The sequence below is a fragment of the Coptis chinensis genome, chromosome 9 (assembly GCF_015680905.1).
Source record: "Coptis chinensis isolate HL-2020 chromosome 9, ASM1568090v1, whole genome shotgun sequence".
Classification (NCBI taxonomy): domain Eukaryota; kingdom Viridiplantae; phylum Streptophyta; class Magnoliopsida; order Ranunculales; family Ranunculaceae; genus Coptis; species Coptis chinensis.
In genome coordinates, this window is record NC_141464.1 from 15,418,053 (window position 1) to 15,442,331 (window position 24,279).

Genomic DNA, 24,279 nt, shown 5'->3' on the forward strand with positions numbered 1-24,279 from the left:
TCATTGGGAAGGAGAAAGTGAGCGACATCGGTTTGACATGTCTGCACATTATCTGGATATTGCAAGAGACGAGGTATGAATTCTGTATCCTCGAGTTTTTGATAAATATGATTAGAGGAGTTGGGAAGAGTATTGCACCATTTCCTGCTTTAATTACGAAGATAATGTTGTCTTGGGGAACCAAGAACTGAGCGGCCTACGTTGAAATTGCATTCAAATGAAATTATTTATACGGAGTGTATCCAAAAGACTTGGATGTTGCCGGAGGACAGGATGGTTGATTCGGATGAGAAAATAGAGGACATAACATGTTTGGATGAAGATGCCTTAAAGAAGTGTACGTCTGATTCAGAGCGCATGACAGTGTTGCATACTGGCATGCGTTGCATTTATGCTATTTGTGAAGATGTACGAGGTAAGCATATTATAATTCGAAATAAACAAACGAACCTTCAGACTAGTTATGAAAACCTCCAAAACCGTCAGGATGATCTATTTTTTAGCATGGAAACACTCCTTCAACGTCAAAATGCGCAATATGCAAAGATAAAAGCAGCAATGGAAGCACAACGCCTGTTCCAAGTAGAGATTCTACGACGCATGCCACCCCTAGAGGGTTCTATTTTAGATGAGTCTGAGAGGCATGAGCGTCGTCGCCAAAGGACGGATGGCTCGGGGCCTTCTTCATCCCAGGCCCAATCTCCATCTCAGGGTCCATCTTCATCACGTGGCTAGGTGTTTCAAAAAATTTGGTTTTCCGATGTTATTTAGTTATTTTTATTGTTTTTATTAGTTCGGATATTAAGTTTTTTTAAAATTCAATAGTTAAATTTAAACTCGGTAGTTAAAATGTTGTTTGAATTTCATTTTTTTAATATAATATAGCTATTTTCAAATTGTGCATTGTTTTATTGTTAATCCCACCTTCCCGAATTGTTTGGGGGTGGTATTAGTTAGTCTAGCATGATTTTTATATGATCCACAAATTTATTATATAATTTTGTGATGATTGTTGGGAATATTGCCGATATGGGCATGACTATGAATAGATATTGTGATAGGATGAAATCTCGATGAATTAGACAGTTTCTATCCTAAATTCAACCTAAAAGATGTTAGGGTTATTTTGGAATGGAGAATATGGGTTGTTTCCGTTTTCGGTTTTGGAAATTTTTTGTTTCCAGCAATTGCCTTAAAACTTTTTGGTAACTTCCCGATTCGTTTTAGCAACTTAAAACCTATATATTCCCAACTTCTTATCCATTTTAGAACTATCAGCAGCTCGGAGCGCACCTGCGCCCCATGGAGTGCGACCTGTGCCCTAGGCACTGTCTGACAGAATTTCATCAGAGTGCGACCCGCGCCCTACCAAGCCCTGAGCTGAGCGCAACTTGCACCCACAACACTGAAATTCCAGTTTTCATCCTGAGAGCGACCAGCGCCCATCCCAGGCACAAAGTGAGCGCGAACTGCGCCCAAGTGCTGGAACTCGGAAATCACCAAGGCACACCCTGTGCCCTATCCAGGCATAGGTGGAGCACACCCCGTGCCCAGAACCCCGTTGGCAAGAAAAATTCCAATTTTTTGTGAGTTGTTCCAAGATCGTTGCAGCTGTTCTAAAGAGTAGTTTTGTGAAGACTTCTCCAATAGTAAAACCGGAGCAGTTTTTCGAACACTTGTTGGGGAGCGAGACTTATGGACATTGGTTCCGCGAAAGGATCATGCAGTTTGGATGGAGGCATCTTCTGGTAAGTGAAGACGACTCGTATTCACCTAAGCTTACTGGATTTTTTTATAATAATGTTAAGTTCTATTGTAACCAATATAGAGAACAAGAATTCTCTGTCATGGTCGATGACACACCACTAGAATTCAATAAGTATGTGGTAGCATTAGTTTCAGGAATTCCAATACCTGATCATATTCACACGTGGGGATATATGACCGATAATGCATACCTCTATGACTATACATATTTCCATGAGTATTATGGGGGAAAGGTATTTCGTATAATGGACCAAGGGCATTACAACATAGCCCTTGGTAGCCTGTCCCTAAATGTAGGCATCACTATATTAATATGTTTAACCTTATTTTGCAGATGTTCCAGAATTTCACGCATTTCAATGGTATTCCTCTAACCTATTTATTTAAATACTTTGAGGACAAAGCATGCTTCTTGTTTGGGGGCATAGAAACACGTGTAATTAAGGCATCTGTTAGGATATAGATATGTATAATATGCATTTGTTTTCTAGTTAAAAAAAATTCAAAAATTTTAAAAATATAAATAAAAAGTATGCTATACACTTAGGAATATTGGTATTGTTTTCTTTCTCTATGCTCTCAATAATCTAGAAGTCTCACGTAGCTTTTACATTAGAATAGTTTTTAGAAACTTAGGCTAATATGTAGGTAATAATCCTTGCATCTATCTATACATATGTTACATGAGTATCTATGATTGTTGGCAGTAAGTTTCTGAAATCTAGGCTAGAGTACTTATTCTACAAATCCTGTGAGAATATAGCCTAAAGCCTTATATGAGTGAACATTTGAGAAATGACATAAGGGAGAAGTAAAATACGGATGGAGAAATCACACGTCCACTTGCTTGATTACTATACCATATCCTAAGCAAGAATTTAGGTCCTTTTTGGATCGATATAGCCAAAAATTCAAACCTATGAATTATTTTCCGCTAGTCACCCCTCTGAGCCTTTCTTGAGTCTTTCATAAACCGCAAAACCTTTACCCTGTTACAAACAAAACAAAATAAGAAAAAATCAACCTACCCAATTCTTTGAATAAGTCTGAGAATAGAGATGAAGAATAGAAAAGGGAAGAACCTTTGAAATCAAGAATTTGTTAGTCGCTTCAGATAAGAAAAGGAAGTTTCCATCCAAATAAAAATAAATAAATAAATAAAAGAAAATAAAGAGTTAGAACTCCAAGAAATAGAATCAAAGGAGTTAAAGCCAAAGAAAAAGAAAAATATGGCTAAGGATGGAAACAAAGTGTAGAAGCAAAAGTAAATAACAAGGTTTCTCTAGTTACATAATATGAAGACTCTATTATCTCAGACTTGTCCTTTTTGAATATCCATTTCCTTCCTTCTTAAACCATCACCTAATCCCCGCAATACCTAATAAAGACCACTAGCTAAATTAGGAATAGGTTAGTGTGATAGTAAGTGGCAGATGTGTTTGATCGACTCCGGCTTCCTTGTGTGTCATTAAGATTGTAAGGTAAAGTGTGCCCACTGCACACTGGAGTAGCGAAACTTGAGCGAAAAAATCAGAGTGGTTTTTGTCTTGACATTTATGTGAGGTCCTATTTAAGGACGTTATTCCGAGTTTTCATAAACGAACCTGCTAGTACATTTCCTAGTATTACTCATTGTATATATGTTTATTCGTAGATGATTGATTATTATGCATATATTAGCTTAGGTTTAGACTTAATTATTTTGTATTCATTGCTAGTGAGATGTATAGATAATTGAGACATAGATAAGGAAACAATAGTTTATTTATGAGTCATTGTAGTATAGATGAAGTTTGTGAGTACCTTCACTGGAAAACTCTCATGAGGCTATAACTCATCCACTAGGGAATTCCTAGTGGTTTAAGGCCTTGTTACATATGGTCAATTCAATCGCACTCGGCGAAACGAGATTAAATAGAACTCCATTTTTGGCCACTTATGCTAATTTCTCATATTTGCTTGAGGACAAGCAAAATGTTGTTTGGGGGTGGTTTGATAAGAGCCCAAAACTGTAGTTTTAACGCTTTAACAATAATACTTTTAGACCAATTATGTGAGTAATAAATAAGAGTTAATGCTAATTAGGTGCTTTTATGTATTTCAGGCATTGAAGTCAATTATGTGCATAGATGTGCCACTTTGGCGATATAAAGGAGTAAGGGTTGGTTGCTAAGAAGTTTTGTGATTAAAGGCCAAGACGGGCAAAAACAGCACACAAAAGTCAACAGAACTTCCAAAGACCGTATCTTTGGACTCAGGCCTCGGAATTAGGTATACCTTAATTCAAAACGACCGGCTTGGAAAGAGGTTTCCAATGGTCTAAACCTTGATCCAATAAAAGAAGCAGAAGTGGACAAAAAGCTTGTTGAAGTCAAAGCCAGCGGAAAAGGGCCCTGTGGACTGAAGAAATTAGGTTTTGGGCTCCATTTGAAGGCCCAAAACATGGACCCTCAGCCCATGCACGAAAATGTGGATCTGGTCTCCTCCATTTCCACACACAAGACTTAGCTCTTAAGTATCAATTAGCTTAGGATAGAAAAGTAGCCATTAGAGTAGCCATTAAAGCTTAGTTCTAGATCTAGTTTTTCAATTATTTAGTTAGTTGTTATTCTTATTTTAATTTCAGTATTGAATCATTGTTTATCATTCATTAGATAAATAAAATAGCAGTTCTTGTTAAATTTGATCCTTTTTATTTAATGATTGTTTAGATTAATTTCGGTTCTTGTTATTTAATGATTCTTAGTTGTTATTTAGATTTCAATTATTGTTTAGTTAAATTTAATAAAGGTTGAATCTTTATATTATATTGTATTCAATTTCATATGGAAATGATAGTTTGATGTATCAAGGCTAAACCTCCATTAGAGGGGTTTGATGAAGCCTTGATGAAAACTTGATTTTGGTAGCTTAGAATCGTTGTAAGAGTCTATTCCACTCTAGAAGGTTGTTGATTCACCATGAGAATGGGTAGACGTCCTCACATGCTAGTTATGAATTGGTAGAGATGCCATGTATAATTAGGGATTAGAACGACCAATTTTTACCGTAAGAACATAAGAATTGGATTACAACAATCTATGCTAGTTTCTTAAGTTGGATTCAAGGTGGATTCAATTCCCCCCTAATTCTTATTCTAGATTCAAACTTAGTATTCCGTAGCATTTGGTAGTATAATTCGTAAAACTCTCATTGACTTCGGTAGGATTGATAGTCGTAGGAAACTTGAATGCTAAAGAACTAGGAGTGGAACGAATCTTCTATACCAACTCTAATTCAATAGTATCGAGAGTAGAAATCTTTGATAATCACGAGTATAGTTCAGTTTTTAGTTTTACTTGCGTTTAGAGTTTCATCGCTTTATTCATTAGTAAAACTACCAATTTTACGTTTATCAGTAAGTCCGAACACGAGTTGGGTCAAATACAAATAAAACACTAATACTTTCGGGTGCGATCATACCAGCACTAATGCATCGGATCCCATCAGAACTCGGCAGTTAAACATGCTTGGGGGAGAGTAGTACTAGGATGGGTGACCTCCTGGGAATTCCTCGTGTTGCAGCCCTCTTTTGCATAATTTTTTTTTTTAGTAAAAAGAAAACTGAGGTTTGCTTCGATTTAAAAATGAGAGTAAGTTCGAGCATGAGTTGGGTCAAATACAAATAAAACCGCAGTACTTTCTGCTGAGATCATACCAGCAGTATTGCCCTGGATCCCATCAGAACTCCGTAGTTAAGCGTGCTTGGGCTAGAGTAGTACTAGGATGGGTGACCTCTTGGGAAGTCCTCTGGTTGCAACCTTCTTTTGCAATTTTTTTTTTTTTTTTAAATGTGGAAATTTTATTGATACTGATGAAGAATTTTACAATTAATTAGGACAAACGTGCAACAAGCTGCGCCGCAAGTCCTTTCTGAATAACATATCCTATTCTTCTAAAAACAAACTCATGAGAACCTGCTGTCATAACATTACTGTCCATAACTTTCTAAAGTCTCTTGAGAAGCTCAACAGCTTGTTGTTCCAAGAAACCGAAAGTGTCGAAACTAAACGTAATGAAACAATGCTGGTTAGTCGTGCAAGCTTTCTCATATTTCTCTATCTTCCCTGTTGCTTCTTTCTTAGGTGCTTCTCCCACCTCAAAGACTCCATTCCCAAGCCCTACCAACGGAGAGGCGCCAGTTACATCAACACATGCATGTCTCCCCTCAGAACAACTGTATATCAATACATCCGCAGGGCGAAGTGTAGATCTTCCCTCATTCGGATCAATGACAAAATTCATGGGAGCCTCCTCCTTCACTTGTACCCCAGCCCTCCAAAATGCATCACATAAAATATCTCTGACATGATCATGTCGGTATTTGAAACCTGGAAAATGTCTGCAATGTGTTGCATGGTCCCCGAAAGCATCTAGTCTACTCTTTTTGCAAACAGGGCATAGACCACCATCAGCGTACAAAGCAATCATGAGACGATACCGGAGAATAGAATGATACTCCACTGGCGACATACGCGGTCCAAGTCCCTCCATCAGAATAGCAAGTAGAAAATCATTTGCGTGCTCTGGCTGCAAGCATCCAATGACTGCTTTCTGACGAGCAGATAACACAAACTCCCTCTCAAGACCAGCAACAATCTTAGCATAAAACGCTTCCGCCAAACTTTTTGTGGTTTTAAGGGGATGGTAGCATTCATAGCCATAGAACTGAGGTCAAAATCGGGTAGAAAAAGACTCAATGCACTGCTAGCTATTTTTTTTTTTTTTTTTTTTGTAAAAAGAAAACCGAGTTTAGTTTCGATTTAAAAATAAAAGTAAGTTCGAACACAAGTTATGAGAAATACAAATAAAACCCTAATACTTTCTGGTGCGATCATACCAGCACTAATGCACCAGATCCCATAAGAACTCCGCAGTTAAGCTTGTTTAGGGGAGAGTAGTACTAGGACGGGTGACCTCCTGGGAATTCCTCGGGATGCAGAACCCTTTCGCAATTTTTTTTTATTATTTTTTTTTGTAAAAAAGAAAACCGAGATTTGTTTCGATTTAAAAATGAAAGTAAGTTCGAACACGAGTTGGATCAAATAAAAATAAACCCGCAGTACTTTCGGGTGTGATAAGAACAGCACTAATGCACCGGATCCCATCAGAACTCCGCAGTTAATCGTGCTTGGGCGAGAGTAGTACTAGGATGGTTGACTTCCTGGGAAGTCCTCATGTTGCACCCCTCTTTTGCAATTTCTTTTTTTATTTTTTTGTAAAAAGATAACTGAGGTTTGTTTCGATTTAAAAATGAGTGTAAGTTCAAACACGTTTTAGGTCAAATACAAATTGACCCCCAATACTTTTGGGTGAGATCATACCAGTACTAATGCACTTGATACCATCAGAACTCTGCAGTTAAGCGGGCTTAGGCGAGAGTAGTACTAGGTTGGGTGACCTCCTAGGAAGTCCTCGTATTCCACCATCTTTTGCAATTTTTATTCAATTTTTTATAAAAATGAAAACCGAGGTTTGTTTTGATTTAAAAATGAGAGTAAGTCCGAACACGAATTGGGTCAAATACAAATAAAACCCCAATACTTTCGGGTGCGATCATACCATCACTAATGCACCGGATCCCATCAGAACTCCGCAGTTAAGCCTGCTTGGGCGGTGACCTCCTGGAAAGTCCTCGTATTGCACCCCTCTTTTGAAAATAATTTTTTTATTTATTTGTCAAAATAAAACCAAGGATTGTTTCGATTTGAAAATGAGGGTAAGTTCAAACACGGGTTAGGTCAAATACAAATAAAACCCCAATACTTATGGGTGCGATCATACCAGTACTAAGGCACCAGATCACATCAGAACTCCATAGCGAAGCGTGCTCGGGGGAGAGTAGTACTAGGATGGGTGACCTCCAAGGAAATCCTCGTGTTGCACCCTTTTTTTGCAATTTTTTTTTTCTAAAAGGAAAACCAAGGTTTGTTTCGATTTAAAAATAAAAGTAAGTTCGAACACGAGTTGGGTCAAATACAAATAAAACAGTAATACTTTCTGGTGCGATCATACCAGCACTAATGAGCCGGATCCCATCAGAACTAAGCGTGCTTGGGGGATAGTAGTACTAGGATGGGTGACCTCCTGGGAATTCCTCGCGTTGCAGCCCCCGTTTGTAATTTATTATTTTTTTTTTGTAAAAACAAAACCAAGGTTTGTTTCAATTTAAAAATGAAAGTAAGTTCGAATACGAGCTGGTTCAAATACAAATAAAACCGCATTACTTTTGGGTGTGACCATAGCAGCACTAATGCACCAGATCCCATAAGAACTCTGCAGTTAATCGTGCTTGGGCGAGAGTAGTACTAGGATGGTTGACCTCCTGGGAAGTCCGCTTGTTGCACCCCTCTTTTGCAATTTATTTTTTTATTTTTTTGTAAAAAGGAAACCGAGGTTTGTTTCGATTTAAAAATGAGAGTAAGTTCGCACACAGTTTGGGTCAAATACAAATAAAACCCCAATATTTTCGGGTGCGATCATACCAGCACTAATGCACCTGATACCATCAGAACTCTACAGTTAAGCGTGCTTGGGCGACTGTAGTACTAGGTTAGGTGACCTTCAGGGAAGTCCTCGTGTTGCACCATCTTCTGCAATTTTAATTTTATTTTTTAAAAAAATGAAAACCGAGGTTTGTTTCGATTTAAAATTGAAAGTAAGTTCGAACACGAGTTGGGTCAAATACAACTAAAACCCCAATACTTTCAGGTGAGATCATACCATCACTAATGCAACGGATCCGATCAGAACTCCGCAGTTAAGCCTGCTTGGGCGAGAGTAGTACAAGGATGGGTGACCTCCATGGAAGTCCTCGTGTTGCACCTTTCTTTCGCAATTTTTTTTTTTTTTTTTTGTAAAAATAAAAACAAGGATTGTTTCGATTTAAAAATGAGAGTAAGTTCAAAATTGAGTTGGGTGAAATACAAATAAAACCTCAATTGTTATGGGTGCGATCATTCCAGTACTAAGGTACCGGATTCCATCAGAACTCCGCAATGAAGTATGTTTGGGGGAAAGTAGTACTAGGATGGGTGACCTCCAAGGAAATCCTCTTGTTGCACACCTCTTTTGCAACTTTTTTTTTTTTTTTTTTTTTTATCAAAAGAAAAACGAGGTTTGTTTCGATTTAAAAATGAAAGTAAATACGAACATGAGTTAGGTCAAATACAAATAAAACCCTAATATTTTCTGGTGCGATCATACTAGCACTAATGCACCGGATCCCATCAGAACTCCGCAGTTAATCATGCTTGGGCGAGAGTAGTACTTGGATAGGTGACCTCCTGGGAAGTCCTCTTGTTGCACCCCACTTTTGCAATTTTATTTTTATTTTTTTGAAAAAAGAAAACCGAGGTTTGTAGTTTCGATTTAAAAATGAGAGAAAGTTCGAACACGAGTTAGGTCAATTACTAATGAAACCACATTACTTTCGGGTGCGATCATACCAACACTAATGCACCGGATCCCATCAGAACTCCGCAGTTAAGCATGCTTGGGCGAGAGTAGTATTAGGATGGGTGACCTCCTAGGAAGACCTCGTGTTGCACACCTCTTTCTCAATTTTTTTTTTTTTTTTTTTTGTAAAAAGAAAACCGAGGTTTGTTTCGATTTAGAAATAAGATTAAGTTCGAACACGAGTTGGGTTAAATACATAAAAAAGACCAATACTTTCGAGTACGATTATGCCAGCACTATTACACCAGATCCCATCAAAACTCCGCAGTGAATGTTATTGGGCGAGAGTAGTACTAGTATGGGTGACCTCCTGGGAAGTCCTCGTGTTGCACCCCTATTTTGCAATTTTTATTTTTATTTTTTTTGTAAAAAGAAAATCGATTTTTGTTTCGATTTAAAAATGAGATTAAGTTCGAACACGAGTTGGGTCAAATACAAATAAAACCAAAATACTTTCGCGTGTGATCATACCCATACTAATGCACCGGATCCCATTAGAACTGCGCAGTTTTGCGTGCATTGGAGAGAGTAGTACTAGGATGGGTGACGTCTAGGGAATTCCTTGTGTTCCACCCACTTTTGCAATTTTTTTTTTAAATGAAAAACGAGGTCTATTTCGATTTAAAATTGAGAGTAAGTTTGAACACGAGTTATTCAAATACAAATAAAACCCCAATACTTTTGGGTGCGATCATACTAGCACTAATGCACCGAATCCCATCAGAACTCCACATTTAATCTTGCTTGGGTGAGAGTAGTACTAGGATGGGTGACCACCTGGGAAGTCCTCCTGTTGCACCCCACTTTTGTAATTTTTTTTTTTTTTTTTTCAAAAAGAAAACCGATGTTTCTTTCGATTATAAAATGAGAATAAGTTCGAACACCAGTTGGGTCAAATACATATAAAACAACAATACTTTCGGGTACGATAATACCAACACTATTGCACCGGATCCCATCAGAACTCCGCAGTGAAGCATGCTTAGGAGAGGGTAGTACTAGGATGGGTGACCTCCTGGGAAGTCCTCGGGTAGCACCCCTATTTTGCAATTTTTTTTATTTTTATTTTTTTGTAAAAAGAAAACCGATTTTTGTTTCGATTTATAAATGAGAGTAATTTCGAGCACGAGTTGGGTCAAATACAGATAAAACCACAATACTTTTTGGTGCGATCATACCAGCACTAATGCACCGGATTCCATCAGAACTCCACTGTTATGCGTGCTTGGCCGAGAGTCGTACAAGGATGGGTGACCTCCAGGAAGTCTTCGTATTGCACCCATCTTCTGCGATATATAAATTTTTGTTTTATTTGTAAAAAGAAAACATAGGTTTGTTTCGATTTAAAAATGAGAGTAAGTTCGGACACAAGTTGGGTCAAATACAAATAAAACCCAAATACTTTTGGGTGTGATCATACCAGCACTAAAGCACCAGATCCCATTAGAACTTTCCAGTTAAGCGTGCTTGGGCGAGAGTAGTACCAGGATGGGTGACCTCCTGGGAAGTCCTCGTGTTGCAACCACTTTTACTTTTTTATTTTATTTTTTTTAAAAATGAAAACCGAGGTTTGTTTCGATTTAAAAGTGAGAGTAAGTTCGAACACGAGTTGGGTGAAATACAAATAAAACCCCAATATTTTTGGGTGTGATCATACTAGCACTAATGCACTGGATCCCTTCAGAAGTCCGCAGTTAAGTGTGCTTGTGCGACAATAATACTAGGATGGGTGACCGATCGGGAAGTCCTCGTGTTGCACCCTTCTTTTGCAATTTTTTTTTTATTTTGTTTTTTCAAATGAAAACAGAGGTTAGTTTCGATTTAAAAACTAAAGTAACTTTGAACACGACTTGGGGCAAATACAAATAAAACCCTAATAGTTTCGGGTGTGATAATACCAGCACTAATGCACTGGATCCCATCAGAACTCCACAACTAAGTGTGCTTGGGCGAGAGTTGTACTACGATGGGTGACCTATTGTGAAGTCCTCATGTTGCTCCCTTCTTTTGATTTTTTTTTATGTTTTTTAAATAAGAACCGTGGTTTCTTTCGATTTAAAAATGAGAGTAAGTCCGTACACGGTTTGGGTCAAATACAAATAAAACCCCAGTACTTTCGGGCGCGATCATACCATCACTAATGTAACGGATCCCATCAGAACTCCGCAGTTAAGCCTGCTTGGGCGAGAGTAGTACTAGGATGGATCACCTCCTGGGAAGTTCTCATATTACACCCAACTTTTGCAATTTTTTTTTTTTTTATTTGTTTGTAAAAATAAACCAAGGATTGTTTCGATTTAAAAATGAGAGTAAGTTCAAACTCGAGTTAGGTCAAATACAAATAAAACCCCAGTACTTATGGGTGCGATCATACCAGCACTAAGGCAACGGATCCCATCAGAACTCCGCAGTGAAGAATGCTTGGGGGAGAGTAGTACTAGGATGGGTGACCTCCAAGGAAATCCTCGTGTTGCACCTCTATTTTGCTATTTTTTTTTTTTTTAAATGAAAACCGAGGTTTGTTTCGATTTAAAAATGAGAGTAAGTTCGAACACGAGTTTGGCGAAATACAAATAAAACCCCAATATTTTTGGGTGTGATCATACTAGCACTAATGCAGTGGATCCCTTCAGAACTCCGCAGTTAAGTGTGCTTGTGCGACAATAATACTAGGATGGGTGACCGATCGGGAAGTCCTCGTGTTGCAGCCTTCTTTTGCAATTTTTTTTTTATTTTGTTTTTTCAAATGAAAACAGAGGTTAGTTTCGATATAAAAACTAAAGTAAGTTTGAACACGACTTGGGGCAAATACAAATAAAACCCAAATAGTTTCGGGTGTGATAATTCCAGTACTAATGCACTGGATCCCATCAGAACCCCACAGCTAAGTGTGTTTGGGCGAGAGTTGTACTACGATGGGTGACCTATTGCGAAGTCCTCATGTTGCACCCTTCTTTTTTTTTTTTTTTTTTTTAAATAAGAACCGTGGTTTCTTTCGATTTAAAAATGAGAGTTAGTTCGTACACGGTTTGGGTCAAATACAAATAAAACCCCAGTACTTTTGGGCGCGATCATACCATCACTAATGTAACGGATCCCATCAGAACTCCGCAGTTAAGCCTGCTTGGGCGAGAGTAGTACTAGGATGGATGACCTCCTGGGAAGTTCTCATATTACACCCCACTTTTGCAATTTTTTTTTTTTTGTTTGTAAAAATAAAACCAAGGATTGTTTCGATTTAAAAATGAGAGTAAGTTCAAACTCGAGTTAGGTTAAATACAAATAAAACCCCAATACTTATGGGTGCGATCATACCAGCACTAAGGCACCGGATCCCATCAGAACTCCGCAGTGAAGAATGCTTGGGGGAGAGTAGTACTAGGATGGGTGACCTCCAAGGAAATCCTCGTGTTGCACCTCTATTTTTTTTTTTTTTTTTTTTTTAAAAAATGAAAACCGAGGTTTGTTTCGATTTAAAAATGAGAGTAAGTTCGAACACGAGTTGGGTGAAATACAAATAAAACCCCAATATTTTTGGATGTGATCATACTAGCACTAATGCACTGGATCCCTTCAGAACTCTGCAGTTAAGTGTGCTTGTGCAACAGTAATACTAGGATGGGTGACCGATTGGAAAGTCCTCGTGTTGCACCCTTCTTTTGCAATTTTTTTTTATTTTGTTTTTTCAAATGAAAACAGAGGTTAGTTTCGATTTAAAAATTAAAGTAAGTTTGAACACGAGTTGGGGCAAATACAAATAAAACCTTAATAGTTTCGGGTGTGATCATACCAGCACTAATGCACTGGATCCCATCAGAACTCCACAGTTAAGTGTGCTTGGGCGAGAGTAGTACTATGATGGGTGACCTATTGCGAAGTTCCCGTGTTGCACAATCTTTTGAATTTTTTTTTTTTTTTTTAAATAAAAACCGTGGTTTGTTTCAATAAAAAATGAGAGTAAGCTCAAACACGAGTTGGGTCAAATACAAATAAAACCGCAGTACTTTCGGGTGTGATCATAACAACAATAATGCACCGAATCCCATCAGAACTCCGCAGTTAATCGTGCTTGGGCGAGAGTAGTACTAGGATGGTTGACCTCCTGATAAGACCTCGTGTTGCACCCCTCTTTTGCAATACATTATTTTATTTTTTTGTAGAAAGAAAACCGAGGTTTGTTTCGATTTAAAAATGATAGTAAGTTCGTACATGGTTTGGGTCAAATACAATTAAAAGCCCAATACTTTTGGGCGCGATCATACCATCACTAATGCAACGGATCCCATCAGAACTCCGCAGTTAAGCCTGCTTGAGCGAGAGTAGTACTAGGATGGATGACCTCCTTGGAAGTTCTCGTATTGCAGCCCTCTTTTGTAATTTCTTTTTTAATTTTTTTGTAAAAATAAAACCAAGGATTGTTCCGATTTAAGAATGAGAGTATCTTCAAACTCAAGTTAGTTCAAATACAAATAAAACCCCAATACTTATGGGTGCGATCATACCAGCACTAAGGCACCGGATCCCATCAGAACTCCGCAGTGAAGAATGCTTGGGGGAGAGTAGTACTAGGATGGGTGACCTCCAAGGAAATCCTCGTGTTGCACCTCTCTTTTGCTATTTTTTATTTTTTTTTCTAAAAAGAAAACCGAGGTTTGTTTGGATTTAAAAATGAACGTAACTTCGAACACGAGTTGGATCAAATACAAATAAAACAGTAATACTTTCTGGTTCGATCATACCAGCACTAATGCTCCGGATCCCATCAGAACTCCTCAGTTAAGCGTGCTTGGGGGAGAGTAGCACTAGGATGGGTGACCTCCTTGGAATTCCTCGCGTTGCAGCCCCCTTTTGCATTTTTTTTTTAAAAGAAAACCGAGGTTTGTTTCAATTTTAAAATGAAAGTAAGTTCGAACACGAGTTGGATCAAATACAAATAAAACCCTAATACTTTATGGTTGATCATACCAGCACTAATGCACCGGATCCCATCAGAACTCCTCAGTTAAGCGTGCTTGGGGGGGAGTAGTACTAGGATGGGTGACCTCCTTGGAATTCCTCGCGTTGCAGCCTCCTTTTGCATTTTTTTTTAAAAAGAAAACCGAGGTTTGTTTCTATTTAAAAATGAGAGTAAGTTCGAACACGAGTTGGGTCAAATACAAATAAAACCTTAAAACTTTTAGGTGCTATCAAACCAACACTAATGCACCAGATATCATCAGAACTCTGCAGTTAAGCGTGCTTGGGCGATAGTAGTACTAGGATGGGTGACCTCCTGCGAAGTCCTTGTGTTACACCCCTTTTTTGCAAATTTTTTTTTATTTTTTTATAAAAAGAAAACCGAGGTTTGTTTCGATTTAAAAATAAGGGAAAGTTCGCACACGAGTTAAGTCAATTAAAAATAAAACCCCAATACTTTCGGGTGCGATCATACCAGCACTAATGCACCGGATCCCATCAGAACTTCATAGTTAAACATGCTTGGGAGAGCATAGTACTAGGATGGGTGATGATAAGCACCCAAAAGTGTATTATGAAACCCCATTGAGACATATAAATTTGGTTCATTATGTGTTTAATAATCATGAAATAAATATGTTTTCATACTTTTACAGGTATTTGCAGTAAACATGGAAATATTGGTTAAACTGCAATAAAAGCTAACGAGGAACGGCGTATATATGAATTCTCCCAAATCCACGTTGAAGCATCAAACTTCCAAAGCTCCTACCTCTCGAACCAGGACTCCGAATGCGACAAGAGAGATGCTCAGACAATCAGGGCGATGAACTCTACGATAAGGCGGAAGTTGTAAAAGCGCCCAAAATAACGGATCGCCATCGGATCGCACATGGACCCATATCGGGGCCACAAGATTGGATGAGTCATCAATCATGGAGCATGTCAAGACAAAGATAACAAATTATTGGTGCAAAGTTGACACCATGACATTATTTGCATGAAAATAAATTAGATTAGGTTTTAATAGTGAAAAAAGGCAAGGTGTCACTTTGTTTTAATGTGGTAGATAAAAATGAATCAATGTGGTTTGATAATTCACGTGGGTAAAGGAAAGGTTTGAGAACAATTTCATCTACCCCAAAATGGGAGAAGAAATTAGACAAATGTCATTGTTTGGGACACTCCAATTACATCCCTTGACTTATTTTCCTCACATGACATTATTTTAGTTCCTTAGTGAAAATGAGAAGGAAGTTTAAGTTTTTGTTTTTATTGAAAAAGCTTGTAATAGTTTTAATGGAGGAACACTTTTTTTTACCTTTTTGTAAAATGAAAATCGATTTTTCTTTCGATTTAAAAATGAGAATAAGTAAGGACATGAGTTGGGTCAAATACAAATAAAACCTCAATACTTTCGGGTGTGATCATACCAGCACTAATGCATTGGATCCCATCAGAACTCCACAGTTAAGTGTGCTTGGGAGAGAGTAGTACTATGATGGGTGACCTATTGGGAAGTCCTCGTGTTGCACCCTTCTTTTGAAATTTGATGTTTATTTTTTTTTTAAATAAAAACCGAGGTTTATTTCGATTTAAAAATGAAAGTAAGTTCAAACACGAGTTGGGTCAAATACAAATAAAATCCCCCAGTTAACTTTTCGCTGTGATCATACTACCGAGCACTAATGAAGTCCGAATCTCATCAAAACTGATGTTTATTTTTTTTTAATCGAGGTTTATTTCGATTTAAAAATGGTAGTAGTACTAGGATGGTTGACCTCCTAATAAGTCCTCGTGTGGCACCCCGCTTTTGCAATATATTATTTTATTTTTTTGTAAAAAGAAATCCGAGGTTTGTTTCAATTTAAAAATGAGAGTAAGTTCGTACACGGTTTGGTTCAAATACAAATAAAACCCCAATACTTTCTGGTGCGATCATACCATCACTAATGCAACGGATCCCATCAGAACTCCGCAGTTAAGCCTGCTTGGGCGAGAGTAGTACTAGGATGGGTGACCTCCTGGGAAGTCCTCGTATTACTCCCCTTTTTTCCAATTTCTTTTTTTATTTTTTTGTAAAAATAAAACCAATGATTGTTTCAATTTAAAAATGAGAGTAAGTTCAACCACGAGTTAGGTCAAATACAAATAAAACCACAATACTTATGGGTGCGATCATACCAGCACTAAGGCACCGGATCCCATCAGAACTCCAAAGTGAAGCGTGCTTAGGGGAGAGTAGTACTAGGATAGGTAACCCCTAAGGAAATCCTCGTGTTGCACACCACTTTTGTATTTTTTTTTTTTTTTTTTTTTTTGTAAAAAGTTAAACTGAGGTTTGTTTCGATTTAAAAATGAAAGTAAGTTCAGACACGAGTTGGATCGAGTACAAATAAAGCCCTAATACTTTCTGGTGAGATCATACCAACACTAATGCACCAGATCCCATCAGAACTCCGCAGTTAAGCGAGCTTGGGGGAGAGTAGTACTAGGTTGGGTGACCTCCAGTGAATTCCTCGCGCTGCAGCGCCTTTTTGCAATTTTTTTTTTTTTTTTTTTTTTTGTAAAAAGAAAAACCGAGGTTTGTTTCGATTTAAAATTGAAAGTATGTTCAAACACGAGTTGGGTCAAATACAAATAAAACCCCAATACTTTTGGGTGCGATCATACCATCACTAATGCACCGGATCCCATCAAAACTCCATAGTTAAGCCTGCTTGGGCTAGAGTAGTACTAGGACGGGTGACCTCCTTGGAAGTCCTCGTGTTGCACCCCTCTTTTGCAATTTTTTTTTTTTTTTTTTGTAAAACTAAAACAAAGGATTGTTTAGATTTAAAAATGAGAGTAAGTTCAAACATGAGTTAGGTCAAATACAAATAAAACCCCAATACTTATGGGTGCGATCATACCAGCACTAAGGCACCGGATCGCATCAGAACTCCGCAGTGTAGCGTGCTTGGGGGAGAGTAGTACTAGGATGGGTGACCTCCTTGGAATTCCTCGCGTTGCAGCCCTCTTTTGCATTTTTTTTTAAACAGAAAATCGAGGTTTGTTTCTATTTAAAAATTAAAGTAAGTTCGAACATGAGTTGGGTCAAATACAAATAAAACCGCAGTACTTTCGGGTGTGATCATACCAGCACTAATGTACTGGATCCCATCAGAACTCCACAGTTAATTGTGCTTGGGCGAGAGTAGTACTAGGTTGGGCGACCTTATGGGAAGTCCTCGTGGTGCACCATCTTTTGCAATTTTTATTTTATTTTAAAAAAAAGAAAACCGAGGTTTCTTTCGATTTAAAACTGAGAGTAAGTTCGTACACGAGTTAGGTCAAATACAAATAAAACCCCAATACTTTCGGGTGCGATCATACCATCACTAATGCACTGGATCCCATCAGAACTCCACACTTAAACCTGCTTGGGCGAGAATATTAATAGGATGGGTGACCTCCTGGGAAGTCCTCTTGTTGCACCCCTCTTTTGCTATTTTTTTATTTTTATTTTTTTTAAAAATGAAAACCGAAGTTTCTTTCAATTTAAAATTGAGAGTAAGTTCGTACACGAGTTAGGTCAAATACAAATAAAACCCCAATACTTTCGGGTGCGATCATACCATTACTAATGCACTGGATCCCATAAGAACTCCGCACTTAACCCTTCTTGGGCGATAGTAGTAATAGGATGGGTTCCTGGGAAGTCCTTTTGTTGCACCCCTCTTTTGCTATTTTTTTTTTTTTTATTTTTTAAAAAAGAAAACCGAGGTTTGTTTCGATTTAATAATCAGAGTAAATTCGAACACGAGTTGGGTCAAATACAAATAAAACCCAAATACTTCTGGGTGCGATCATACTTCTGGGTCCTCGTGTCGCACCCCTCTTTTGCAAATTTTTGTTTTTTATTTTTTTGTAAAAATAAAACCAAGGATTGTTTCAATTTAAAAATGATAGTAAGTTCAAAAATGAGTTGGGTCAAATACAAATAAAACCGCAGTTGTTATAGGTGCGATCATACCAGTACTAAGGCACCGGATTCCATCAGAACTCCACAGTGAACTGTGCTTGGGGGAGAGTTATACTAGAATGGGTGACCTCCAAGGAAATCCTCATGTTGCACCCCTCTTTTTTTTTTTTTTTTTTTTTAAATGAAAACCGAGGTTTGTTTCGATCTAAAACTGAAAGTAAATTCGAACACGAATTAGGTCAAATAAAAATAAAACCCTAATACTTTCTGGTGCGATCATACCAGCACAAAGGCACTGGATCCCATCAGAACTCCGCAATGAAGAATGTTTGGGGGAGAGTAGTACTAGGATGGGTGACCTCCAAGGAAATCCTCGTGTTGCACCTCTCTTTTGATATTTTTTTTTTTTTTTGTAAAAAGAAAATCGAGGCTTGTTTCGATTTAAAAATGAAAGTAAGTTCGAACACGAGTTGGATCAAATACAAATAAAACCCATATACTTTCTGGTTCGATCATACCAGCACTAATGCACCGGATCCCATCAGAACTCCTCGGTTAAGCGTGTTTGGGGGAGAGTAGTACTAGGACGGTTGACCTCCTTGGAATTCCTCGCATTGCAGCCCCCTTTTGCATTTTTTTTTTTAAAGAAAACCGAGGTTTGATTCGATTTTAAAATTAAAGTAATTCCCAACATGAGTTGGGTCAAATACAAATAAAACCGCAGTACTTTCAGGTGTGATCATACCAGCACTAATGCACTGGATCCCATCAGAACTCCACAGTTAATCGTGCTTGGGCGAGAGTAGTACTAGGATGGTTAACCTCCTTGGAAGTCCTCGCGTTGCACCCCTCTTTTGTAATTTATTTTTTTATATTTTTTTAAAAAGAAAAAGGACGTTTGTTTCGATTTAAAAATGAGATTAAGTTCGAAGACGGTTTTGGTCAAATACAAATAAAACTTCAATACTTTCGGTTACGATCATACCAGCACTAATGCACCTGATACCATCAGAACTCCGCAGTTAAGCGTGCTTTGGCGAGAGTAGTACTAGGTTGGGTGACCTCCTGGGAAGTCCTCGTGTTGCACCATATTTTTTAATTTTTATTTTATTTTTTTTTAAAATGAAAACCGAGGTTTCTTTCGATTTAAAACCCAAAATACTTCCGGGTGCGATAATACCAGCACTAATGCACCGGATCCCATCAGAACTCTGTAGTTAAGGGTGCTTGGGAGAGAGTAGAACTAGGATGGGTGACCTCCTGGGAAGACCTCGTGTTGCACCCCACTTTTGCAATTTTTTCATTTATTTTTTTGTAAAAAGAAAACCGAGGTTTGTTTTGATTTAAAAATGAGAGTAAGTTCAAACACGAGTTTTGTAAAATACAAATAAAACCCCAATACTTTCGGGTGCGATCATACCATCACTTATGCACCGGATGCCATCAAAACTATGCAGTTATGCCTACTTGGGCTAGTGTAGTACTAGGACGGCTGACCTCCTGAGAAGTCCTCATGTTGCACACCACTTTTGCTATATTTTTTTAATTTTTTTGTAAAAAGAAAACCGAGGTTTGTTTCGATTTTAAAATGGGAGAAAGTTCAAACACGAGTTTGGTCAAATACAAATAAAACCTCATACTTTCGTGTGCGATCATACCAGCACTAATGCATTGGATCCTATCAGAACTCCGCAATTAAGCATGCTTGGGCGAGAGTAGTACTAGGGTGGGTGACCTCCTAGGAAGTCCTCGTGTTGCACCACTTTTTTGCAATTTTTTTTTTGTTTGTTATTTTTTTGGAAAAAGAAAACCTAGGTTTGTTTCGATTTAAAAAAGAGAGTAATTTTGAACACGAGTTGGGTCAAATAAATGTAAACCAACAATACTTTTGGGTACGATAATACCATCACTAATGCACCGGATCAAATCAGAACTCCGCAGTTAAGCGTGCTTGGGCGAGAGTAGTACTAGGTTGGGTGACCTCCTGGGAAGTCCTCGTGTTGCACCCCTCTTTTGCAATTTTTTATTTTTTATTTTTTTGTAAAAATAATACCAAGGATTGTTTCAATTTAAAAATGAGAGTAAGTTCAAAAATGAGTTGGGTCAAATACAAATACCCCAATAGTTATGGGTGTGATCATACCAGTACTAAGGCACCGGATTCAATCAGAACTCTGCAGTGAAGTGTGCTTGGGGGAGAGCTGTACTAGAATGGGTGACCTCCAAGGAAATCCTCGTGTTGCACCCATCCATTTTTTTTTTTAAAAAAAAAAAAAAAAACTGAGGTTTGTTTCGATTTAAAAATAAAAGTAAATTCGAACACGAATTAGGTCAAATACAAATAAAACCATAATACTTTCTGGTGCGATCGTACCAGCACGAATGCACCGGATCCCATCAGAACTCCGCAGTTAATCGTGCTTGGGCGTGAGTAGTACTTGGATGGGTGACCTCCTGGGAAGTCATTTTGTTGCACCCTTCTTTTGCTATTTCTTTATTTTTATTTTTTTGTAAAAAGAAAACCGAGGCTTGTTTCGATTTAAAAATGAGAGTAAGTTCGAACACGAGTTGGGTCAAATACAAATAAAACCTTAATACTTTCGGGTGCAATCAAACCAACACAAATGCATCAGATATCATCAGAACTCCGCAATTAAGCGTGCTTGGGCGAGAGTAATACTAGGATGGGTGACCTCCAGGGAAGTACTTGTGTTACACCCCTCTTTTCCAATTTTTTTTCTTATTTTTTTGTAAAAAGAAAACTGAGGTTTGTTTCTATTTAAAAATGAGAGGAAGTTCGAACACGAGTTGGGTCAAATACAATTAAAACCCTAAGACTTTCGGGTGCGATCATACCAACACTAATGCAACGGATCCCATCGAAACTCCGCAGTTAAGGGTACTTGGGCAAGAGTAGTACTAGGATGCATGACCTCTTGGGAAGTCCTCGTGTTGCACACTACTTTTGCAATTTTTTTTTTATTTTTTTGTAAAAAGAAAACCGAGGTTTGTTTCGATTTAAAAATGAGGGAAACTTCGCACACGAGTTAAGTCAATTAAAAATAAAACCCCAATACTTTCTTGTGCGATCATACCAGTACTAATGCACCGGATCACATCAAAACTCCGTAGTTAAACATGCTTGTTCGAGAGTAGTACTAGGATAGGTGACCTCCTGGGAAGTCCTCGTGTTACACCCCGATTTTGCAATTTTTTTTTTTATTTTTTTGTAAAAAGAAAATCGATTTTTCTTTCTATTTAAAAATGAGAGTAAGTTCGAACTCGAGTTGGGTCAAATACAAATAAAACTCCAAAACTTTCGGGTGTGATCATACCAGCACTAATGCACTAGATCCCATCAGACCTCCACAGTAAAGTGTGCTTGGGAGAGAGTAGTACTAGGATGGGTGACCTATTGGGAATTCCTCGTGTTGCACCCTTCTCTTGAAATTTTATTTTTATTTTTTTCAAAAATAAAAACCGAGGTTTGTTTCGATTTAAAAATGAGAGTAAGTTCAAACTCGAGTTAGGTCAAATACAAATAAAACCCTAATACTTATGGTGCGATCCCATCAGAACTCCGCAGTTAAGCGAGCTTGGGGGAGAGTAGTACTAGGATGGGTGACCTCCAGTGAATTCCTCGCGCTGCAGCGCCTTTTTGCCTTTTTTTTTTTTTTTTGTAAAAAGAAAAACCGAGGTTTGTTTCAATTTAAAATTGAAAGTATGTTCAAACACGAGTTGGGTCAATTACAAATAAAACCACCGTACTTTCGGGTGTGATCATACCCGCACTAATGCACCGGATCCCATCAGAACTGTGCAGTTAATCGTGCTTGGGCGAGAGTAGTACTAGGATGGTTGACCTCCTGGGAAGTGCTCATGTTGCACCCCTCTTTTGCAATTTATTTTTTTATTTTTTTGTAAAAATAAAACCGAGGTTTGTTTCAATTTAAAAATGAGAGTAAGTTTGTACACGGTTGGGGTAAAATACATATAAAACCCCAATACTTTCGGGTGCGATCATAACAATACTAATGCACCTGATACCATCAGAACTCCACTGTTAAGCGTGCATGGGCTAGAGTTGTACTAGGTTGGGTGACCTCCTAGGAAGTCCTCGTGTTGCACCATCTTTCACAATTTTTTTTTTATATTTTTTAAAAATGAAAACTGAGGTTTGTTTCGATTTAAAAACGAGAGTAAGTTCGAACCCGAGTCGGGTCAAATACAAATAAAACCCCAATACTTTCGGGTGCGATCATACCATCACTAATGCACCGGATCCCATCAAAACTCCATAGTTAGGCCTGCTTGGGCTAGAGTAGTACTAGGACGGGTGACCTCCTTGGAAGTCCTCGTGTTGCACTCCTCTTTTGCAATTATTTTTTTTTTTTGTAAAACTAAAACAAAGGATTGTTTCGATTTGAAAATGAGAATAAGTTCAAACATGAGTTAGGTCAAATACAAATAAAACACCAATACTTATGGGTGCGGATCATACCAGCACTAAGGCACCGGATCCCATCAGAACTCCGCAGTGTAGCGTGCTTGGGGGAGAGTAGTACTAGGATGGGTGACCTCCAAGGAAATCCTCGTGTTGAACACCTCTTTTGCATTTTTTTTTTGTAAAAAGAAAACTGAGGTTTCTTTCGATTTAAAAATGAAAGTATGTTCGAACAGGAGTTGGGTCAAATACAAATAAAACCTTAATACTTTCTGGTGCGTTCATACCAGCACTAATGCACCGGTTCCCATCAGAACTCCGCAGTTAAGCATGCTTGGGGGAGAGTAGTACTAGGATGGGTGACCTCCTGGGAATTCCTCGCGTTGCAGCCTCTTTTTTTTTTTTTTTTTTTTTTTTGTAAAAAGAAATCTGAGGTTTGTTTCGATTCAAAAATGAAAGTAAGTTAGAACGTGAGCTGGGTCAAATAAAAATAAATTCGCAGTACTTTCGGGTGTGATCATGCCAGCACTAATGCACCATATCCCATCAGAACTCCACAGTTAATCGTGCTTCGGCGAGAGTAGTACTAGGATGGTTGACCTCCTGGGTAGTCCTTCGTGTTGCACCCCTCTTTTGCAATTTATTTCTTTTATTTTTTTGTAAAAAGATAACCGAAGTTTCTTTCGATTTAAAAATGAAAGTAAGTTCGAACACAGTTTTGGTCAAATACAAATAAAACCCCAATACTTTCGGGTGCGATCATACCAGCACTAATGCACCTGACACCATCAGAACTCCTTAGTTAAGCGTGCTTGGGCGAGAGTTGTACTAGGTTGGGTGACCTCCTCGGAAGTCCTCGTGTTGCACCATCTTTTGCAATTTTTATTTTATTTTTTTAAAAAATGAAAACCAAGGTTTGTTTCGATTTAAAAATGAGAGTAAGTTTGAACACCAGTTAGGTCAAATACAAATAAAACCCCAATACTTTCGGGTACGATCATACCATCACTAATGCACTGGATCCCATCAGAACTCCGCAGTTATGCCTGCTTGGGCGAGATTAGTACTAGGATGGGTGACATCCTGGGAAGTCCTATTGTTGCACCCCTCTTTCGCAATTTTTTTTTTAATTTTTTTGTAAAAATAAAACCAAGGATTGTTTCGATTTAAAAATGGGAGTAAGTTAAAACATGAGTTGGGTCAAATTCAAATAAAACCCCAATACTTATGGGTGCGATCATACCAATATTAAGGCACCGGATCCCATCAGAACTTAGCAGTGATTCGTGCTTGGGGGAGGGTAGTACTAGGATGGGTGACCTCCAAGGAAATCCTCAAGTTGTACCCCTCTTTTGCAATATTTTTTTTTCTTATTTGTAAAAAGAAAACCGAGGCTTGTTTCGATTTTAAAATGAAAGTAAATACGAACACAAGTTAGGTCAAATACAAATAAAACCCTAATACTTTCTGGTGCAATCATACCAGCACTAATGCACCGGATCCCATTAGAACTCTGTAGTTACTCGTGCTTGGGCGAGAGTAGTACTAGGATAGGTGACCTCCTCGAAAGTCCTCGTGTTGCACCCCTCTTTTGCTCTTTTTTTTTTTTTTTTAAAAAAAAACCGGGGTTTGTTTTTATTTAATAATCAGA

General features: G+C 38.1%; 1 non-coding gene and 54 pseudogenes across 1 annotated transcript; all 55 read left to right on the plus strand.

The window, feature by feature from the left end:
• Window positions 1-5,215: 5,215 nt before the first annotated feature.
• On the plus strand, window positions 5,216-5,334 carry LOC147474947 (5S ribosomal RNA; annotated as a pseudogene).
• Window positions 5,335-5,450: 116 nt separating this feature from the next.
• LOC147474948 (5S ribosomal RNA) lies at window positions 5,451-5,569 on the plus strand (annotated as a pseudogene).
• Window positions 5,570-6,632: 1,063 nt separating this feature from the next.
• On the plus strand, window positions 6,633-6,751 carry LOC147474949 (5S ribosomal RNA; annotated as a pseudogene).
• Window positions 6,752-6,876: 125 nt separating this feature from the next.
• Window positions 6,877-6,995, plus strand: LOC147474950 (5S ribosomal RNA; annotated as a pseudogene).
• Window positions 6,996-7,116: 121 nt separating this feature from the next.
• Window positions 7,117-7,235, plus strand: LOC147474951 (5S ribosomal RNA; annotated as a pseudogene).
• A 341-nt stretch (window positions 7,236-7,576) lies between these two features.
• Window positions 7,577-7,695, plus strand: LOC147474952 (5S ribosomal RNA; annotated as a pseudogene).
• A 342-nt stretch (window positions 7,696-8,037) lies between these two features.
• On the plus strand, window positions 8,038-8,156 carry LOC147474953 (5S ribosomal RNA; annotated as a pseudogene).
• A 121-nt stretch (window positions 8,157-8,277) lies between these two features.
• Window positions 8,278-8,396, plus strand: LOC147474954 (5S ribosomal RNA; annotated as a pseudogene).
• A 119-nt stretch (window positions 8,397-8,515) lies between these two features.
• LOC147474955 (5S ribosomal RNA) lies at window positions 8,516-8,634 on the plus strand (annotated as a pseudogene).
• A 120-nt stretch (window positions 8,635-8,754) lies between these two features.
• LOC147474956 (5S ribosomal RNA) lies at window positions 8,755-8,873 on the plus strand (annotated as a pseudogene).
• Window positions 8,874-8,998: 125 nt separating this feature from the next.
• On the plus strand, window positions 8,999-9,117 carry LOC147474957 (5S ribosomal RNA; annotated as a pseudogene).
• Window positions 9,118-9,240: 123 nt separating this feature from the next.
• On the plus strand, window positions 9,241-9,359 carry LOC147474958 (5S ribosomal RNA; annotated as a pseudogene).
• Window positions 9,360-9,947: 588 nt separating this feature from the next.
• On the plus strand, window positions 9,948-10,066 carry LOC147474959 (5S ribosomal RNA; annotated as a pseudogene).
• Window positions 10,067-10,185: 119 nt separating this feature from the next.
• Window positions 10,186-10,304, plus strand: LOC147474960 (5S ribosomal RNA; annotated as a pseudogene).
• Window positions 10,305-10,670: 366 nt separating this feature from the next.
• LOC147474961 (5S ribosomal RNA) lies at window positions 10,671-10,789 on the plus strand (annotated as a pseudogene).
• A 359-nt stretch (window positions 10,790-11,148) lies between these two features.
• On the plus strand, window positions 11,149-11,267 carry LOC147474962 (5S ribosomal RNA; annotated as a pseudogene).
• A 115-nt stretch (window positions 11,268-11,382) lies between these two features.
• Window positions 11,383-11,501, plus strand: LOC147474963 (5S ribosomal RNA; annotated as a pseudogene).
• A 123-nt stretch (window positions 11,502-11,624) lies between these two features.
• LOC147474964 (5S ribosomal RNA) lies at window positions 11,625-11,743 on the plus strand (annotated as a pseudogene).
• Window positions 11,744-12,097: 354 nt separating this feature from the next.
• Window positions 12,098-12,216, plus strand: LOC147474965 (5S ribosomal RNA; annotated as a pseudogene).
• A 111-nt stretch (window positions 12,217-12,327) lies between these two features.
• Window positions 12,328-12,446, plus strand: LOC147474966 (5S ribosomal RNA; annotated as a pseudogene).
• Window positions 12,447-12,565: 119 nt separating this feature from the next.
• LOC147474967 (5S ribosomal RNA) lies at window positions 12,566-12,684 on the plus strand (annotated as a pseudogene).
• A 356-nt stretch (window positions 12,685-13,040) lies between these two features.
• On the plus strand, window positions 13,041-13,159 carry LOC147474968 (5S ribosomal RNA; annotated as a pseudogene).
• Window positions 13,160-13,272: 113 nt separating this feature from the next.
• Window positions 13,273-13,391, plus strand: LOC147474969 (5S ribosomal RNA; annotated as a pseudogene).
• A 121-nt stretch (window positions 13,392-13,512) lies between these two features.
• On the plus strand, window positions 13,513-13,631 carry LOC147474970 (5S ribosomal RNA; annotated as a pseudogene).
• Window positions 13,632-13,752: 121 nt separating this feature from the next.
• Window positions 13,753-13,871, plus strand: LOC147474971 (5S ribosomal RNA; annotated as a pseudogene).
• A 118-nt stretch (window positions 13,872-13,989) lies between these two features.
• Window positions 13,990-14,108, plus strand: LOC147474972 (5S ribosomal RNA; annotated as a pseudogene).
• A 109-nt stretch (window positions 14,109-14,217) lies between these two features.
• Window positions 14,218-14,334, plus strand: LOC147474973 (5S ribosomal RNA; annotated as a pseudogene).
• A 108-nt stretch (window positions 14,335-14,442) lies between these two features.
• LOC147474974 (5S ribosomal RNA) lies at window positions 14,443-14,561 on the plus strand (annotated as a pseudogene).
• A 1,078-nt stretch (window positions 14,562-15,639) lies between these two features.
• LOC147474975 (5S ribosomal RNA) lies at window positions 15,640-15,758 on the plus strand (annotated as a pseudogene).
• Window positions 15,759-16,150: 392 nt separating this feature from the next.
• LOC147474976 (5S ribosomal RNA) lies at window positions 16,151-16,269 on the plus strand (annotated as a pseudogene).
• Window positions 16,270-16,390: 121 nt separating this feature from the next.
• On the plus strand, window positions 16,391-16,509 carry LOC147474977 (5S ribosomal RNA; annotated as a pseudogene).
• A 125-nt stretch (window positions 16,510-16,634) lies between these two features.
• LOC147474978 (5S ribosomal RNA) lies at window positions 16,635-16,753 on the plus strand (annotated as a pseudogene).
• Window positions 16,754-16,879: 126 nt separating this feature from the next.
• Window positions 16,880-16,998, plus strand: LOC147474979 (5S ribosomal RNA; annotated as a pseudogene).
• A 120-nt stretch (window positions 16,999-17,118) lies between these two features.
• LOC147474980 (5S ribosomal RNA) lies at window positions 17,119-17,237 on the plus strand (annotated as a pseudogene).
• Window positions 17,238-17,345: 108 nt separating this feature from the next.
• On the plus strand, window positions 17,346-17,464 carry LOC147474981 (5S ribosomal RNA; annotated as a pseudogene).
• Window positions 17,465-17,581: 117 nt separating this feature from the next.
• Window positions 17,582-17,700, plus strand: LOC147474982 (5S ribosomal RNA; annotated as a pseudogene).
• A 521-nt stretch (window positions 17,701-18,221) lies between these two features.
• LOC147474983 (5S ribosomal RNA) lies at window positions 18,222-18,340 on the plus strand (annotated as a pseudogene).
• A 112-nt stretch (window positions 18,341-18,452) lies between these two features.
• On the plus strand, window positions 18,453-18,571 carry LOC147474984 (5S ribosomal RNA; annotated as a pseudogene).
• A 117-nt stretch (window positions 18,572-18,688) lies between these two features.
• LOC147474985 (5S ribosomal RNA) lies at window positions 18,689-18,807 on the plus strand (annotated as a pseudogene).
• A 108-nt stretch (window positions 18,808-18,915) lies between these two features.
• On the plus strand, window positions 18,916-19,034 carry LOC147474986 (5S ribosomal RNA; annotated as a pseudogene).
• Window positions 19,035-19,155: 121 nt separating this feature from the next.
• Window positions 19,156-19,274, plus strand: LOC147474987 (5S ribosomal RNA; annotated as a pseudogene).
• A 76-nt stretch (window positions 19,275-19,350) lies between these two features.
• LOC147474988 (5S ribosomal RNA) lies at window positions 19,351-19,469 on the plus strand (annotated as a pseudogene).
• Window positions 19,470-19,828: 359 nt separating this feature from the next.
• LOC147474989 (5S ribosomal RNA) lies at window positions 19,829-19,947 on the plus strand (annotated as a pseudogene).
• Window positions 19,948-20,074: 127 nt separating this feature from the next.
• On the plus strand, window positions 20,075-20,193 carry LOC147474990 (5S ribosomal RNA; annotated as a pseudogene).
• A 120-nt stretch (window positions 20,194-20,313) lies between these two features.
• On the plus strand, window positions 20,314-20,432 carry LOC147474991 (5S ribosomal RNA; annotated as a pseudogene).
• Window positions 20,433-20,544: 112 nt separating this feature from the next.
• LOC147474992 (5S ribosomal RNA) lies at window positions 20,545-20,663 on the plus strand. The gene has a single exon (XR_015209919.1). It is a non-coding gene; the product is annotated as a 5S ribosomal RNA (ribosomal RNA).
• Window positions 20,664-21,026: 363 nt separating this feature from the next.
• LOC147474993 (5S ribosomal RNA) lies at window positions 21,027-21,145 on the plus strand (annotated as a pseudogene).
• A 360-nt stretch (window positions 21,146-21,505) lies between these two features.
• On the plus strand, window positions 21,506-21,624 carry LOC147474994 (5S ribosomal RNA; annotated as a pseudogene).
• A 332-nt stretch (window positions 21,625-21,956) lies between these two features.
• On the plus strand, window positions 21,957-22,075 carry LOC147474995 (5S ribosomal RNA; annotated as a pseudogene).
• Window positions 22,076-22,434: 359 nt separating this feature from the next.
• LOC147474996 (5S ribosomal RNA) lies at window positions 22,435-22,553 on the plus strand (annotated as a pseudogene).
• A 117-nt stretch (window positions 22,554-22,670) lies between these two features.
• LOC147474997 (5S ribosomal RNA) lies at window positions 22,671-22,790 on the plus strand (annotated as a pseudogene).
• A 111-nt stretch (window positions 22,791-22,901) lies between these two features.
• Window positions 22,902-23,020, plus strand: LOC147474998 (5S ribosomal RNA; annotated as a pseudogene).
• A 359-nt stretch (window positions 23,021-23,379) lies between these two features.
• On the plus strand, window positions 23,380-23,498 carry LOC147474999 (5S ribosomal RNA; annotated as a pseudogene).
• A 119-nt stretch (window positions 23,499-23,617) lies between these two features.
• LOC147475000 (5S ribosomal RNA) lies at window positions 23,618-23,736 on the plus strand (annotated as a pseudogene).
• Window positions 23,737-24,096: 360 nt separating this feature from the next.
• Window positions 24,097-24,215, plus strand: LOC147475001 (5S ribosomal RNA; annotated as a pseudogene).
• Window positions 24,216-24,279: the final 64 nt, after the last annotated feature.